The sequence below is a fragment of the Alosa pseudoharengus genome, unplaced genomic scaffold, assembly GCF_046254945.1.
Source record: "Alosa pseudoharengus isolate Yale_2024_CS ecotype anadromous, Long Island Sound unplaced genomic scaffold, YU_APseudo_1.1 YU_APseudo_1.1_scf_5, whole genome shotgun sequence".
In the NCBI taxonomy this organism is placed as follows: domain Eukaryota; kingdom Metazoa; phylum Chordata; class Actinopteri; order Clupeiformes; family Clupeidae; genus Alosa; species Alosa pseudoharengus.
The window spans coordinates 97,522-115,805 of record NW_027468837.1 but is presented as its reverse complement, the minus strand read 5'-3'; positions in this window follow the sequence as shown (position 1 = coordinate 115,805).

The window sequence follows — 18,284 nt, the reverse complement described above, 5'->3', positions numbered from 1 at the left end:
TTTTGTAAAATTATTTTTTACTCCTCTGGGTGTTGCAATGGATATCAATGATTCATATGATTGCCCTCAGTAAAAAAGCACAACAAACAGGACGCAAACAGTTACAAACTCTGCTTCATAAGATGTCGCGGGCGATCGGGAAGACGCTGAGCAGAGGGCACCGTCGCGTAAAACATCGTGAGACCGCGGAAACAGCCTGACGGTGCTTCAGGCTGGATTCGAACCTGCGATGACATTCTTAAAGTGCTATGTAGCACAGCGATGCCTTTCCCATGTGTGCTACGGAGACACCGATTAATGCAGTGCTCATTATACATGATTAGAGTCTCGTGACTGCCGGCTACTGCGTGCGTGCGTGTGTAGGTCAAAGTCCGCCGATCGCGGCATTCCCCTATTTTGTAAAATTATTTTTTACTCCTCTGGGTGTTGCAATGGATATCAATGATTCATATGATTGCCCTCAGTAAAAAAAACACAAGAAACAGAACGCAATCAGTTACAAACACTCAGGTCCTCTGCTTCATAAGATGTCGCCGGCGATCGGGAAGACGCTGAGCAGAGGGCACCGTCGCGTAAAACAACGTAAGACCGCGGAAAGGGCCAGAAGGTGCTTCAGGCCGGATTCGAACCTGCGATGATATGGTTAAAGTGCTATGTAGCACAGCGCTGCCTTTCCCATGTGTGCTACGGAGACGCTGATTAATGCAGTGCTCATTATACATGATTAGAGTCTCGTGACTGCCGGCTACTGCGTGCGTGCGTGCGTAGGTCAAAGTCCGCTGATCGCGGCATTCCCCTATTTTGTAAAATTATTTTTTACTCCTCTGGGTGTTGCAATGGATATCAATGATTCATATGATTGCCCTCAGTAAAAAAACACAAGAAACAGGACGCAAACAGTTACAAACACTCAGGTTCTCTGCTTCATAAGATGTCGCGGGCGATCGGGAAGACGCTGAGCAGAGGGCACCGTCGCGTAAAACATCGTGAGACCGTGGAAACAGCCTGACGGTGCTTCAGGCCGGATTCGAACCGGCGATGCCATTCTTAAAGTGCTATGTAGCACAGCGCTGCCTTTCCCATGTGTGCTACGGAGACGCTGATTAATGCAGTGCTCATTATACATGATTAGAGTCTCGTGACTGCCGGCTACTGCGTGCGTGCGTGCGTAGGTCAAAGTCCGCTGATCGCGGCATTCCCCTATTTTGTAAAATTATTTTTTACTCCTCTGGGTGTTGCAATGGATATCAATGATTCATATGATTGCCCTCAGTAAAAAAACACAAGAAACAGGACGCAAACAGTTACAAACACTCAGGTTCTCTGCTTCATAAGATGTCGCGGGCGATCGGGAAGACGCTGAGCAGAGGGCACCGTCGCGTAAAACATCGTGAGACCGTGGAAACAGCCTGACGGTGCTTCAGGCCGGATTCGAACCGGCGATGCCATTCTTAAAGTGCTATGTAGCACAGCGCTGCCTTTCCCATGTGTGCTACGGAGACGCTGATTAATGCAGTGCTCATTATACATGATTAGAGTCTCGTGACTGCCGGCTACTGCGTGCGTGCGTGCATAGGTCAAAGTCCGCTGATCGCGGCATTCCCCTATTTTGTAAAATTATTTTTTACTCCTCTGGGTGTTGCAATGGATATCAATGATTCATATGATTGCCCTCAGTAAAAAAGCACAAGAAACAGGACGCAAACAGTTACAAACTCTGCTTCATAAGATGTCGCGGGCGATGGGGAAGACGCTGAGCAGAGGGCACCGTCGCGTAAAACATCGTGAGACCGCGGAAACAGCCTGACGGTGCTTCAGGCTGGATTCGAACCTGCGATGACATTCTTAAAGTGCTATGTAGCACAGCGATGCCTTTCCCATGTGTGCTACGGAGACACCATTAATGCAGTGCTCATTATACATGATTAGAGTCTCGTGACTGTCGGCTACTGCGTGCGTGTGTAGGTCAAAGTCCGCCGATCGCGGCATTCCCCTATTTTGTAAAATTATTTTTTACTCCTCTGGGTGTTGCAATGGATATCAATGATTCATATGATTGCCCTCAGTAAAAAAGCACAAGAAACAGGACGCAAACAGTTACAAACTCTGCTTCATAAGATGTCGCGGGCGATCGGGAAGACGCTGAGCAGAGGGCACCGTCGCGTAAAACAACGTGAGACAGCGGAATCGGTGCTTCAGGCCGGATCCGAACCGGCGATGCTATTCTTAAAGTGCTATGTAGCACAGCGCTGCCTTTCCCATGTGTGCTACGGAGACGCTGATTAATGCAGTGCTCATTATACATGATTAAAGTCTCGTGACTGCCGGCTACTGCGTGCGTGCGTAGGTCAAAGTCCGCTGATCGCGGCATTCCCCTATTTTGTAAAATTATTTTTTACTCCTCTGGGTGTTGCAATGGATATCAATGATTCATATGATTGCCCTCAGTAAAAAAGCACAAGAAACAGGACGCAAACAGTTACAAACTCTGCTTCATAAGATGTCGCGGGCGATGGGGAAGACGCTGAGCAGAGGGCACCGTCGCGTAAAACATCGTGAGACCGCGGAAACAGCCTGACGGTGCTTCAGGCTGGATTCGAACCTGCGATGACATTCTTAAAGTGCTATGTAGCACAGCGATGCCTTTCCCATGTGTGCTACGGAGACACCATTAATGCAGTGCTCATTATACATGATTAGAGTCTCGTGACTGTCGGCTACTGCGTGCGTGCGTGCGTGTGTAGGTCAAAGTCCGCCGATCGCGGCATTCCCCTATTTTGTAAAATTATTTTTTACTCCTCTGGGTGTTGCAATGGATATCAATGATTCATATGATTGCCCTCAGTAAAAAAGCACAAGAAACAGGACGCAAACAGTTACAAACTCTGCTTCATAAGATGTCGCGGGCGATCGGGAAGACGCTGAGCAGAGGGCACCGTCGCCTAAAACAACGTGAGACAGCGGAATCGGTGCTTCAGGCCGGATCCGAACCGGCGATGCTATTCTTAAAGTGCTATGTAGCACAGCGCTGCCTTTCCCATGTGTGCTACGGAGACGCTGATTAATGCAGTGCTCATTATACATGATTAAAGTCTCGTGACTGCCGGCTACTGCGTGCGTGCGTAGGTCAAAGTCCGCTGATCGCGGCATTCCCCTATTTTGTAAAATTATTTTTTACTCCTCTGGGTGTTGCAATGGATATCAATGATTCATATGATTGCCCTCAGTAAAAAAGCACAACAAACAGGACGCAAACAGTTACAAACTCTGCTTCATAAGATGTCGCGGGCGATCGGGAAGACGCTGAGCAGAGGGCACCGTCGCGTAAAACATCGTGAGACCGCGGAAACAGCCTGACGGTGCTTCAGGCTGGATTCGAACCTGCGATGACATTCTTAAAGTGCTATGTAGCACAGCGATGCCTTTCCCATGTGTGCTACGGAGACACCATTAATGCAGTGCTCATTATACATGATTAGAGTCTCGTGACTGTCGGCTACTGCGTGCGTGCGTGCGTGTGTAGGTCAAAGTCCGCCGATCGCGGCATTCCCCTATTTTGTAAAATTATTTTTTACTCCTCTGGGTGTTGCAATGGATATCAATGATTCATATGATTGCCCTCAGTAAAAAAGCACAAGAAACAGGACGCAAACAGTTACAAACTCTGCTTCATAAGATGTCGCGGGCGATCGGGAAGACGCTGAGCAGAGGGCACCGTCGCGTAAAACAACGTGAGACAGCGGAATCGGTGCTTCAGGCCGGATCCGAACCGGCGATGCTATTCTTAAAGTGCTATGTAGCACAGCGCTGCCTTTCCCATGTGTGCTACGGAGACGCTGATTAATGCAGTGCTCATTATACATGATTAAAGTCTCGTGACTGCCGGCTACTGCGTGCGTGCGTAGGTCAAAGTCCGCTGATCGCGGCATTCCCCTATTTTGTAAAATTATTTTTTACTCCTCTGGGTGTTGCAATGGATATCAATGATTCATATGATTGCCCTCAGTAAAAAAGCACAACAAACAGGACGCAAACAGTTACAAACTCTGCTTCATAAGATGTCGCGGGCGATCGGGAAGACGCTGAGCAGAGGGCACCGTCGCGTAAAACATCGTGAGACCGCGGAAACAGCCTGACGGTGCTTCAGGCTGGATTCGAACCTGCGATGACATTCTTAAAGTGCTATGTAGCACAGCGATGCCTTTCCCATGTGTGCTACGGAGACACCGATTAATGCAGTGCTCATTATACATGATTAGAGTCTCGTGACTGCCGGCTACTGCGTGCGTGCGTGTGTAGGTCAAAGTCCGCCGATCGCGGCATTCCCCTATTTTGTAAAATTATTTTTTACTCCTCTGGGTGTTGCAATGGATATCAATGATTCATATGATTGCCCTCAGTAAAAAAAACACAAGAAACAGAACGCAATCAGTTACAAACACTCAGGTCCTCTGCTTCATAAGATGTCGCCGGCGATCGGGAAGACGCTGAGCAGAGGGCACCGTCGCGTAAAACAACGTAAGACCGCGGAAAGGGCCAGAAGGTGCTTCAGGCCGGATTCGAACCTGCGATGACATGGTTAAAGTGCTATGTAGCACAGCGCTGCCTTTCCCATGTGTGCTACGGAGACGCTGATTAATGCAGTGCTCATTATACATGATTAGAGTCTCGTGACTGCCGGCTACTGCGTGCGTGCGTGCGTAGGTCAAAGTCCGCTGATCGCGGCATTCCCCTATTTTGTAAAATTATTTTTTACTCCTCTGGGTGTTGCAATGGATATCAATGATTCATATGATTGCCCTCAGTAAAAAAACACAAGAAACAGGACGCAAACAGTTACAAACACTCAGGTTCTCTGCTTCATAAGATGTCGCGGGCGATCGGGAAGACGCTGAGCAGAGGGCACCGTCGCGTAAAACATCGTGAGACCGTGGAAACAGCCTGACGGTGCTTCAGGCCGGATTCGAACCGGCGATGCCATTCTTAAAGTGCTATGTAGCACAGCGCTGCCTTTCCCATGTGTGCTACGGAGACGCTGATTAATGCAGTGCTCATTATACATGATTAGAGTCTCGTGACTGCCGGCTACTGCGTGCGTGCGTGCGTAGGTCAAAGTCCGCTGATCGCGGCATTCCCCTATTTTGTAAAATTATTTTTTACTCCTCTGGGTGTTGCAATGGATATCAATGATTCATATGATTGCCCTCAGTAAAAAAACACAAGAAACAGGACGCAAACAGTTACAAACACTCAGGTTCTCTGCTTCATAAGATGTCGCGGGCGATCGGGAAGACGCTGAGCAGAGGGCACCGTCGCGTAAAACAACGTGAGACAGCGGAATCGGTGCTTCAGGCCGGATCCGAACCGGCGATGCTATTCTTAAAGTGCTATGTAGCACAGCGCTGCCTTTCCCATGTGTGCTACGGAGACGCTGATTAATGCAGTGCTCATTATACATGATTAAAGTCTCGTGACTGCCGGCTACTGCGTGCGTGCGTAGGTCAAAGTCCGCTGATCGCGGCATTCCCCTATTTTGTAAAATTATTTTTTACTCCTCTGGGTGTTGCAATGGATATCAATGATTCATATGATTGCCCTCAGTAAAAAAGCACAACAAACAGGACGCAAACAGTTACAAACTCTGCTTCATAAGATGTCGCGGGCGATCGGGAAGACGCTGAGCAGAGGGCACCGTCGGGTAAAACATCGTGAGACCGCGGAAACAGCCTGACGGTGCTTCAGGCTGGATTCGAACCTGCGATGACATGGTTAAAGTGCTATGTAGCACAGCGCTGCCTTTCCCATGTGTGCTACGGAGACGCTGATTAATGCAGTGCTCATTATACATGATTAGAGTCTCGTGACTGCCGGCTACTGCGTGCGTGCGTGCGTAGGTCAAAGTCCGCTGATCGCGGCATTCCCCTATTTTGTAAAATTATTTTTTACTCCTCTGGGTGTTGCAATGGATATCAATGATTCATATGATTGCCCTCAGTAAAAAAACACAAGAAACAGGACGCAAACAGTTACAAACACTCAGGTTCTCTGCTTCATAAGATGTCGCGGGCGATCGGGAAGACGCTGAGCAGAGGGCACCGTCGCGTAAAACATCGTGAGACCGTGGAAACAGCCTGACGGTGCTTCAGGCCGGATTCGAACCGGCGATGCCATTCTTAAAGTGCTATGTAGCACAGCGCTGCCTTTCCCATGTGTGCTACGGAGACGCTGATTAATGCAGTGCTCATTATACATGATTAGAGTCTCGTGACTGCCGGCTACTGCGTGCGTGCGTGCGTAGGTCAAAGTCCGCTGATCGCGGCATTCCCCTATTTTGTAAAATTATTTTTTACTTCTCTGGGTGTTGCAATGGATATCAATGATTCATATGATTGCCCTCAGTAAAAAAACACAAGAAACAGGACGCAAACAGTTACAAACACTCAGGTTCTCTGCTTCATAAGATGTCGCGGGCGATCGGGAAGACGCTGAGCAGAGGGCACCGTCGCGTAAAACAACGTGAGACAGCGGAATCGGTGCTTCAGGCCGGATCCGAACCGGCGATGCTATTCTTAAAGTGCTATGTAGCACAGCGCTGCCTTTCCCATGTGTGCTACGGAGACGCTGATTAATGCAGTGCTCATTATACATGATTAAAGTCTCGTGACTGCCGGCTACTGCGTGCGTGCGTAGGTCAAAGTCCGCTGATCGCGGCATTCCCCTATTTTGTAAAATTATTTTTTACTCCTCTGGGTGTTGCAATGGATATCAATGATTCATATGATTGCCCTCAGTAAAAAAGCACAACAAACAGGACGCAAACAGTTACAAACTCTGCTTCATAAGATGTCGCGGGCGATCGGGAAGACGCTGAGCAGAGGGCACCGTCGCGTAAAACATCGTGAGACCGCGGAAACAGCCTGACGGTGCTTCAGGCTGGATTCGAACCTGCGATGACATTCTTAAAGTGCTATGTAGCACAGCGATGCCTTTCCCATGTGTGCTACGGAGACACCGATTAATGCAGTGCTCATTATACATGATTAGAGTCTCGTGACTGCCGGCTACTGCGTGCGTGCGTGTGTAGGTCAAAGTCCGCCGATCGCGGCATTCCCCTATTTTGTAAAATTATTTTTTACTCCTCTGGGTGTTGCAATGGATATCAATGATTCATATGATTGCCCTCAGTAAAAAAAACACAAGAAACAGAACGCAATCAGTTACAAACACTCAGGTCCTCTGCTTCATAAGATGTCGCCGGCGATCGGGAAGACGCTGAGCAGAGGGCACCGTCGCGTAAAACAACGTAAGACCGCGGAAAGGGCCAGAAGGTGCTTCAGGCCGGATTCGAACCTGCGATGACATGGTTAAAGTGCTATGTAGCACAGCGCTGCCTTTCCCATGTGTGCTACGGAGACGCTGATTAATGCAGTGCTCATTATACATGATTAGAGTCTCGTGACTGCCGGCTACTGCGTGCGTGCGTGCGTAGGTCAAAGTCCGCTGATCGCGGCATTCCCCTATTTTGTAAAATTATTTTTTACTCCTCTGGGTGTTGCAATGGATATCAATGATTCATATGATTGCCCTCAGTAAAAAAACACAAGAAACAGGACGCAAACAGTTACAAACACTCAGGTTCTCTGCTTCATAAGATGTCGCGGGCGATCGGGAAGACGCTGAGCAGAGGGCACCGTCGCGTAAAACATCGTGAGACCGTGGAAACAGCCTGACGGTGCTTCAGGCCGGATTCGAACCGGCGATGCCATTCTTAAAGTGCTATGTAGCACAGCGCTGCCTTTCCCATGTGTGCTACGGAGACGCTGATTAATGCAGTGCTCATTATACATGATTAGAGTCTCGTGACTGCCGGCTACTGCGTGCGTGCGTGCGTAGGTCAAAGTCCGCTGATCGCGGCATTCCCCTATTTTGTAAAATTATTTTTTACTCCTCTGGGTGTTGCAATGGATATCAATGATTCATATGATTGCCCTCAGTAAAAAAACACAAGAAACAGGACGCAAACAGTTACAAACACTCAGGTTCTCTGCTTCATAAGATGTCGCGGGCGATCGGGAAGACGCTGAGCAGAGGGCACCGTCGCGTAAAACAACGTGAGACAGCGGAATCGGTGCTTCAGGCCGGATCCGAACCGGCGATGCTATTCTTAAAGTGCTATGTAGCACAGCGCTGCCTTTCCCATGTGTGCTACGGAGACGCTGATTAATGCAGTGCTCATTATACATGATTAAAGTCTCGTGACTGCCGGCTACTGCGTGCGTGCGTAGGTCAAAGTCCGCTGATCGCGGCATTCCCCTATTTTGTAAAATTATTTTTTACTCCTCTGGGTGTTGCAATGGATATCAATGATTCATATGATTGCCCTCAGTAAAAAAGCACAACAAACAGGACGCAAACAGTTACAAACTCTGCTTCATAAGATGTCGCGGGCGATCGGGAAGACGCTGAGCAGAGGGCACCGTCGCGTAAAACATCGTGAGACCGCGGAAACAGCCTGACGGTGCTTCAGGCTGGATTCGAACCTGCGATGACATTCTTAAAGTGCTATGTAGCACAGCGATGCCTTTCCCATGTGTGCTACGGAGACACCGATTAATGCAGTGCTCATTATACATGATTAGAGTCTCGTGACTGCCGGCTACTGCGTGCGTGCGTGTGTAGGTCAAAGTCCGCCGATCGCGGCATTCCCCTATTTTGTAAAATTATTTTTTACTCCTCTGGGTGTTGCAATGGATATCAATGATTCATATGATTGCCCTCAGTAAAAAAAACACAAGAAACAGAACGCAATCAGTTACAAACACTCAGGTCCTCTGCTTCATAAGATGTCGCCGGCGATCGGGAAGACGCTGAGCAGAGGGCACCGTCGCGTAAAACAACGTAAGACCGCGGAAAGGGCCAGAAGGTGCTTCAGGCCGGATTCGAACCTGCGATGATATGGTTAAAGTGCTATGTAGCACAGCGCTGCCTTTCCCATGTGTGCTACGGAGACGCTGATTAATGCAGTGCTCATTATACATGATTAGAGTCTCGTGACTGCCGGCTACTGCGTGCGTGCGTGCGTAGGTCAAAGTCCGCTGATCGCGGCATTCCCCTATTTTGTAAAATTATTTTTTACTCCTCTGGGTGTTGCAATGGATATCAATGATTCATATGATTGCCCTCAGTAAAAAAACACAAGAAACAGGACGCAAACAGTTACAAACACTCAGGTTCTCTGCTTCATAAGATGTCGCGGGCGATCGGGAAGACGCTGAGCAGAGGGCACCGTCGCGTAAAACATCGTGAGACCGTGGAAACAGCCTGACGGTGCTTCAGGCCGGATTCGAACCGGCGATGCCATTCTTAAAGTGCTATGTAGCACAGCGCTGCCTTTCCCATGTGTGCTACGGAGACGCTGATTAATGCAGTGCTCATTATACATGATTAGAGTCTCGTGACTGCCGGCTACTGCGTGCGTGCGTGCGTAGGTCAAAGTCCGCTGATCGCGGCATTCCCCTATTTTGTAAAATTATTTTTTACTCCTCTGGGTGTTGCAATGGATATCAATGATTCATATGATTGCCCTCAGTAAAAAAACACAAGAAACAGGACGCAAACAGTTACAAACACTCAGGTTCTCTGCTTCATAAGATGTCGCGGGCGATCGGGAAGACGCTGAGCAGAGGGCACCGTCGCGTAAAACAACGTGAGACAGCGGAATCGGTGCTTCAGGCCGGATCCGAACCGGCGATGCTATTCTTAAAGTGCTATGTAGCACAGCGCTGCCTTTCCCATGTGTGCTACGGAGACGCTGATTAATGCAGTGCTCATTATACATGATTAGAGTCTCGTGACTGCCGGCTACTGCGTGCGTGCGTGCGTAGGTCAAAGTCCGCTGATCGCGGCATTCCCCTATTTTGTAAAATAATTTTTTACTCCTCTGGGTGTTGCAATGGATATCAATGATTCATATGATTGCCCTCAGTAAAAAAGCACAACAAACAGGACGCAAACAGTTACAAACTCTGCTTCATAAGATGTCGCGGGCGATCGGGAAGACGCTGAGCAGAGGGCACCGTCGCGTAAAACAACGTGAGACAGCGGAATCGGTGCTTCAGGCCGGATCCGAACCGGCGATGCTATTCTTAAAGTGCTATGTAGCACAGCGCTGCCTTTCCCATGTGTGCTACGGAGACGCTGATTAATGCAGTGCTCATTATACATGATTAGAGTCTCGTGACTGCCGGCTACTGCGTGCGTGCGTGCGTAGGTCAAAGTCCGCTGATCGCGGCATTCCCCTATTTTGTAAAATTATTTTTTACTCCTCTGGGTGTTGCAATGGATATCAATGATTCATATGATTGCCCTCAGTAAAAAAGCACAAGAAACAGGACGCAAACAGTTACAAACTCTGCTTCATAAGATGTCGCGCGGCGATCGGGAAGACGCTGAGCAGAGGGCACCGTCGCGTAAAACATCGTGAGACCGCGGAAACAGCCTGACGGTGCTTCAGGCTGGATTCGAACCTGCGATGACATTCTTAAAGTGCTATGTAGCACAGCGATGCCTTTCCCATGTGTGCTACGGAGACGCTGATTAATGCAGTGCTCATTATACATTATTAGAGTCTCGTGACTGCCGGTTACTGCGTGCGTGCGTGCGTAGGTCAAAGTCCGCTGATCGCGGCATTCCCCTATTTTGTAAAATTATTTTTTACTCCTCTGGGTGTTGCAATGGATATCAATGGTTCATATGATTGCACTCAGTAAAAAAGCACAAGAAACAGGACGCAAACAGTTACAAACTCTGCTTCATAAGATGTCGCGGGCGATCGGGAAGACGCTGAGCAGAGGGCACCGTCGCGTAAAACATCGTGAGACCGCGGAAACAGCCTGACGGTGCTTCAGGCTGGATTCGAACCTGCGATGACATTCTTAAAGTGCTATGTAGCACAGCGATGCCCTTCCCATGTGTGCTACGGAGACGCTGATTAATGCAGTGCTCATTATACATGATTAAAGTCTCGTGACTGCCGGCTACTGCGTGCGTGCGTGCGTAGGTCAAAGTCCGCTGATCGCGGCATTCCCCTATTTTGTAAAATTATTTTTTACTCCTCTGGGTGTTGCAATGGATATCAATGATTCATATGATTGCCCTCAGTAAAAAAACACAAGAAACAGGACGCAAACAATTACAAACACTCAGGTTCTCTGCTTCATAAGATGTCGCGGGCGATCGGGAAGACGCTGAGCAGAGGGCACCGTCGCGTAAAACAACGTGAGTCCGAGGAAACTGCCGGACGGTGCTTCAGGCCGGATTCGAACCGGCGATGCCATTCTTAAAGTGCTATGTAGCACAGCGCTGCCTTTCCCATGTGTGCTACGGAGACGCTGATTAATGCAGTGCTCATTATACATGATTAGAGTCTCGTGACTGCCGGCTACTGCGTGCGTGCGTGCGTAGGTCAAAGTCCGCTGATCGCGGCATTCCCCTATTTTGTAAAATTATTTTTTACTCCTCTGGGTGTTGCAATGGATATCAATGATTCATATGATTGCCCTCAGTAAAAAAACACAAGAAACAGGACGCAAACAGTTACAAACACTCAGGTTCTCTGCTTCATAAGATGTCGCGGGCGATCGGGAAGACGCTGAGCAGAGGGCACCGTCGCGTAAAACAACGTGAGACAGCGGAATCGGTGCTTCAGGCCGGATCCGAACCGGCGATGCTATTCTTAAAGTGCTATGTAGCACAGCGCTGCCTTTCCCATGTGTGCTACGGAGACGCTGATTAATGCAGTGCTCATTATACATGATTAAAGTCTCGTGACTGCCGGCTACTGCGTGCGTGCGTAGGTCAAAGTCCGCTGATCGCGGCATTCCCCTATTTTGTAAAATTATTTTTTACTCCTCTGGGTGTTGCAATGGATATCAATGATTCATATGATTGCCCTCAGTAAAAAAGCACAACAAACAGGACGCAAACAGTTACAAACTCTGCTTCATAAGATGTCGCGGGCGATCGGGAAGACGCTGAGCAGAGGGCACCGTCGCGTAAAACATCGTGAGACCGCGGAAACAGCCTGACGGTGCTTCAGGCTGGATTCGAACCTGCGATGACATTCTTAAAGTGCTATGTAGCACAGCGATGCCTTTCCCATGTGTGCTACGGAGACACCGATTAATGCAGTGCTCATTATACATGATTAGAGTCTCGTGACTGCCGGCTACTGCGTGCGTGCGTGAGTAGGTCAAAGTCCGCCGATCGCGGCATTCCCCTATTTTGTAAAATTATTTTTTACTCCTCTGGGTGTTGCAATGGATATCAATGATTCATATGATTGCCCTCAGTAAAAAAACACAAGAAACAGGACGCAAACAGTTACAAACACTCAGGTTCTCTGCTTCATAAGATGTCGCGGGCAATCGGGAAGACGCTGAGCAGAGGGCACCGTCGCGTAAAACATCGTGAGACCGTGGAAACAGCCTGACGGTGCTTCAGGCCGGATTCGAACCGGCGATGCCATTCTTAAAGTGCTATGTAGCACAGCGCTGCCTTTCCCATGTGTGCTACGGAGACGCTGATTAATGCAGTGCTCATTATACATGATTAGAGTCTCGTGACTGCCGGCTACTGCGTGCGTGCGTGCGTAGGTCAAAGTCCGCTGATCGCGGCATTCCCCTATTTTGTAAAATTATTTTTTACTCCTCTGGGTGTTGCAATGGATATCAATGATTCATATGATTGCCCTCAGTAAAAAAACACAAGAAACAGGACGCAAACAGTTACAAACACTCAGGTTCTCTGCTTCATAAGATGTCGCGGGCAATCGGGAAGACGCTGAGCAGAGGGCACCGTCGCGTAAAACATCGTGAGACCGCGGAAACAGCCTGACGGTGCTTCAGGCTGGATTCGAACCTGCGATGACATTCTTAAAGTGCTATGTAGCACAGCGATGCCTTTCCCATGTGTGCTACGGAGACACCGATTAATGCAGTGCTCATTATACATGATTAGAGTCTCGTGACTGCCGGCTACTGCGTGCGTGCGTGCGTAGGTCAAAGTCCGCTGATCGCGGCATTCCCCTATTTTGTAAAATTATTTTTTACTCCTCTGGGTGTTGCAATGGATATCAATGATTCATATGATTGCCCTCAGTAAAAAAACACAAGAAACAGGACGCAAACAGTTACAAACACTCAGGTTCTCTGCTTCATAAGATGTCGCGGGCGATCGGGAAGACGCTGAGCAGAGGGCACCGTCGCGTAAAACGACGTGAGTCCGCGGAAACTGCCGGACGGTGCTTCAGGCCGGATTCGAACCGGCGAAGCCATTCTTAAAGTGCTATGTAGCACAGCGCTGCCTTTCCCATGTGTGCTACGGAGACACTGATTAATGCAGTGCTCATTATACATGATTAAAGTCTCGTGACTGCCGGCTACTGCTTGCGTGCGTGCGTAGGTCAAAGTCCGCTGATCGCGGCATTCCCCTATTTTGTAAAATAATTTTTTACTCCTCTGGGTGTTGCAATGGATATCAATGATTCATATGATTGCCCTCAGTAAAAAAGCACAAGAAACAGGACGCAAACAGTTACAAATTCTGCTTCATAAGATGTCGCGGGCGATCGGGAAGACGCTGAGCAGAGGGCACCGTCGCGTAAAAAAACGTGAGTCCGCGGAAACTGCCGGACGGTGCTTCAGGCCGGATTCGAACCGGCGATGCCATTCTTAAAGTGCTATGTAGCACAGCGCTGCCTTTCCCATGTGTGCTACGGAGACGCTGATTAATGCAGTGCTCATTATACATGATTAAAGTCTCGTGACTGCCGGCTACTGCGTGCGTGCGTGCGTAGGTCAAAGTCCGCTGATCGCGGCATTCCCCTATTTTGTAAAATTATTTTTTACTCCTCTGGGTGTTGCAATGGATATCAATGATTCATATGATTGCCCTCAGTAAAAAAACACAAGAAACAGGACGCAAACAATTACAAACACTCAGGTTCTCTGCTTCATAAGATGTCGCGGGCGATCGGGAAGACGCTGAGCAGAGGGCACCGTCGCGTAAAACAACGTGAGTCCGCGGAAACTGCCGGACGGTGCTTCAGGCCGGATTCGAACCGGCGATGCCATTCTTAAAGTGCTATGTAGCACAGCGCTGCCTTTCCCATGTGTGCTACGGAGACGGTGATTAATGCAGTGCTCATTATACATGATTAAAGTCTCGTGACTGCCGGCTACTGCGTGCGTGCGTGCGTAGGTCAAAGTCCGCTGATCGCGGCATTCCCCTATTTTGTAAAATAATTTTTTACTCCTCTGGGTGTTGCAATGGATATCAATGATTCATATGATTGCCCTCAGTAAAAAAGCACAAGAAACAGGACGCAAACAGTTACAAACTCTGCTTCATAAGATGTCGCGGGCGATCGGGAAGACGCTGAGCAGAGGGCACCGTGGCGTAAAACAACGTGAGTCCGCGGAAACTGCCGGATGGTGCTTCAGGCCGGATTCGAACCGGCGATGCCATTCTTAAAGTGCTATGTAGCACAGCGCTGCCTTTCCCATGTGTGCTACGGAGACGCTGATTAATGCAGTGCTCATTATACATGATTAAAGTCTCGTGACTGCCGGCTACTGCGTGCGTGCGTAGGTCAAAGTCCGCTGATCGCGGCATTCCCCTATTTTGTAAAATTATTTTTTACTCCTCTGGGTGTTGCAATGGATATCAATGATTCATATGATTGCCCTCAGTAAAAAAACACAAGAAACAGGACGCAAACAGTTACAAACACTCAGGTTCTCTGCTTCATAAGATGTCGCGGGCGATCGGGAAGACGCTGAGCAGAGGGCACCGTCGCGTAAAACAACGTGAGTCCGCGGAAACTGCCGGACGGTGCTTCAGGCCGGATTCGAACCGGCGATGCCATTCTTAAAGTGCTATGTAGCACAGCGCTGCCTTTCCCATGTGTGCTACGGAGACGCTGATTAATGCAGTGCTCATTATACATGATTAAAGTCTCGTGACTGCCGGCTACTGCGTGCGTGCGTAGGTCAAAGTCCGCTGATCGCGGCATTCCCCTATTTTGTAAAATTATTTTTTACTCCTCTGGGTGTTGCAATGGATATCAATGATTCATATGATTGCCCTCAGTAAAAAAACACAAGAAACAGGACGCAAACAATTACAAACACTCAGGTTCTCTGCTTCATAAGATGTCGCGGGCGATCGGGAAGACGCTGAGCAGAGGGCACCGTCGCGTAAAACAACGTGAGTCCGCGGAAACTGCCGGACGGTGCTTCAGGCCGGATTCGAACCGGCGATGCCATTCTTAAAGTGCTATGTAGCACAGCGCTGCCTTTCCCATGTGTGCTACGGAGACGCTGATTAATGCAGTGCTCATTATACATGATTAAAGTCTCGTGACTGCCGGCTACTGCGTGCGTGCGTAGGTCAAAGTCCGCTGATCGCGGCATTCCCCTATTTTGTAAAATTATTTTTTACTCCTCTGGGTGTTGCAATGGATATCAATGATTCATATGATTGCCCTCAGTAAAAAAACACAAGAAACAGGACGCAAACAATTACAAACACTCAGGTTCTCTGCTTCATAAGATGTCGCGGGCGATCGGGAAGACGCTGAGCAGAGGGCACCGTCGCGTAAAACAACGTGAGTCCGCGGAAACTGCCGGACGGTGCTTCAGGCCGGATTCGAACCGGCGATGCCATTCTTAAAGTGCTATGTAGCACAGCGCTGCCTTTCCCATGTGTGCTACGGAGACGCTGATTAATGCAGTGCTCATTATACATGATTAAAGTCTCGTGACTGCCGGCTACTGCGTGCGTGCGTAGGTCAAAGTCCGCTGATCGCGGCATTCCCCTATTTTGTAAAATTATTTTTTACTCCTCTGGGTGTTGCAATGGATATCAATGATTCATATGATTGCCCTCAGTAAAAAAACACAAGAAACAGGACGCAAACAATTACAAACACTCAGGTTCTCTGCTTCATAAGATGTCGCGGGCGATCGGGAAGACGCTGAGCAGAGGGCACCGTCGCGTAAAACAACGTGAGTCCGCGGAAACTGTCGGACGGTGCTTCAGGCCGGATTCGAACCGGCGATGCCATTCTTAAAGTGCTATGTAGCACAGCGCTGCCTTTCCCATGTGTGCTACGGAGACGCTGATTAATGCAGTGCTCATTATACATGATTAAAGTCTCGTGACTGCCGGCTACTGCGTGCGTGCGTAGGTCAAAGTCCGCTGATCGCGGCATTCCCCTATTTTGTAAAATTATTTTTTACTCCTCTGGGTGTTGCAATGGATATCAATGATTCATATGATTGCCCTCAGTAAAAAAACACAAGAAACAGGACGCAAACAATTACAAACACTCAGGTTCTCTGCTTCATAAGATGTCGCGGGCGATCGGGAAGACGCTGAGCAGAGGGCACCGTCGCGTAAAACAACGTGAGTCCGCGGAAACTGCCGGACGGTGCTTCAGGCCGGATTCGAACCGGCGATGCCATTCTTAAAGTGCTATGTAGCACAGCGCTGCCTTTCCCATGTGTGCTACGGAGACGCTGATTAATGCAGTGCTCATTATACATGATTAAAGTCTCGTGACTGCCGGCTACTGCGTGCGTGCGTAGGTCAAAGTCCGCTGATCGCGGCATTCCCCTATTTTGTAAAATTATTTTTTACTCCTCTGGGTGTTGCAATGGATATCAATGATTCATATGATTGCCCTCAGTAAAAAAACACAAGAAACAGGACGCAAACAATTACAAACACTCAGGTTCTCTGCTTCATAAGATGTCGCGGGCGATCGGGAAGACGCTGAGCAGAGGGCACCATCGCGTAAAACAACGTGAGTCCGCGGAAACTGCCGGACGGTGCTTCAGGCCGGATTCGAACCGGCGATGCCATTCTTAAAGTGCTATGTAGCACAGCGCTGCCTTTCCCATGTGTGCTACGGAGACGCTGATTAATGCAGTGCTCATTATACATGATTAAAGTCTCGTGACTGCCGGCTACTGCGTGCGTGCGTAGGTCAAAGTCCGCTGATCGCGGCATTCCCCTATTTTGTAAAATTATTTTTTACTCCTCTGGGTGTTGCAATGGATATCAATGATTCATATGATTGCCCTCAGTAAAAAAACACAAGAAACAGGACGCAAACAATTACAAACACTCAGGTTCTCTGCTTCATAAGATGTCGCGGGCGATCGGGAAGACGCTGAGCAGAGGGCACCGTCGCGTAAAACGACGTGAGTCCGCGGAAACTGCCGGACGGTGCTTCAGGCCGGATTCGAACCGGCGATGCCATTCTTAAAGTGCTATGTAGCACAGCGCTGCCTTTCCCATGTGTGCTACGGAGACGCTGATTAATGCAGTGCTCATTATACATGATTAAAGGCTCGTGACTGCCGGCTACTGCGTGCGTGCGTGCGTAGGTCAAAGTCCGCTGATCGCGGCATTCCCCTATTTTGTAAAATAATTTTTTACTCCTTTGGGTGTTGCAATGGATATCAATGATTCATATGATTGCCCTCAGTAAAAAAGCAAAAGAAACAGGACGCAAACAGTTACAAACTCTGCTTCATAAGATGTCGCGGGCGATCAGGAAGACGCTGAGCAGAGGGCACCGTCGCGTAAAACAACGTGAGTCCGCGGAAACTGCCGGACGGTGCTTCAGGCCGGATTCGAACCGGCGATGCCATTCTTAAAGTGCTATGTAGCACAGCGCTGCCTTTCCCATGTGTGCTACGGAGACGCTGATTAATGCAATGCTCATTATACATGATTAGAGTTTCGTGACTGCCGGCTACTGCGTGCGTGCGTGCGTAGGTCAAAGTCCGCTGATCGCGGCATTCCCCTATTTTGTAAAATTATTTTTTACTCCTCTGGGTGTTGCAATGGATATCAATGATTCATATGATTGCCCTCAGTAAAAAAGCACAAGAAACAGGACGCAAACAGTTACAAACTCTGCTTCATAAGATGTCGCGGGCGATCGGGAAGACGCTGAGCAGAGGGCACCGTCGCGTAAAACATCGTGAGACCGCGGAAACAGCCTGATGGTGCTTCAGGCTGGATTCGAACCTGCGATGACATTCTTAAAGTGCTATGTAGCACAGCGATGCCTTTCCCATGTGTGCTACGGAGACACCGATTAATGCAGTGCTCATTATACATGATTAGAGTCTCGTGACTGCCGGCTACTGCGTGCGTGCGTGCGTAGGTCAAAGTCCGCTGATCGCGGCATTCCCCTATTTTGTAAAATT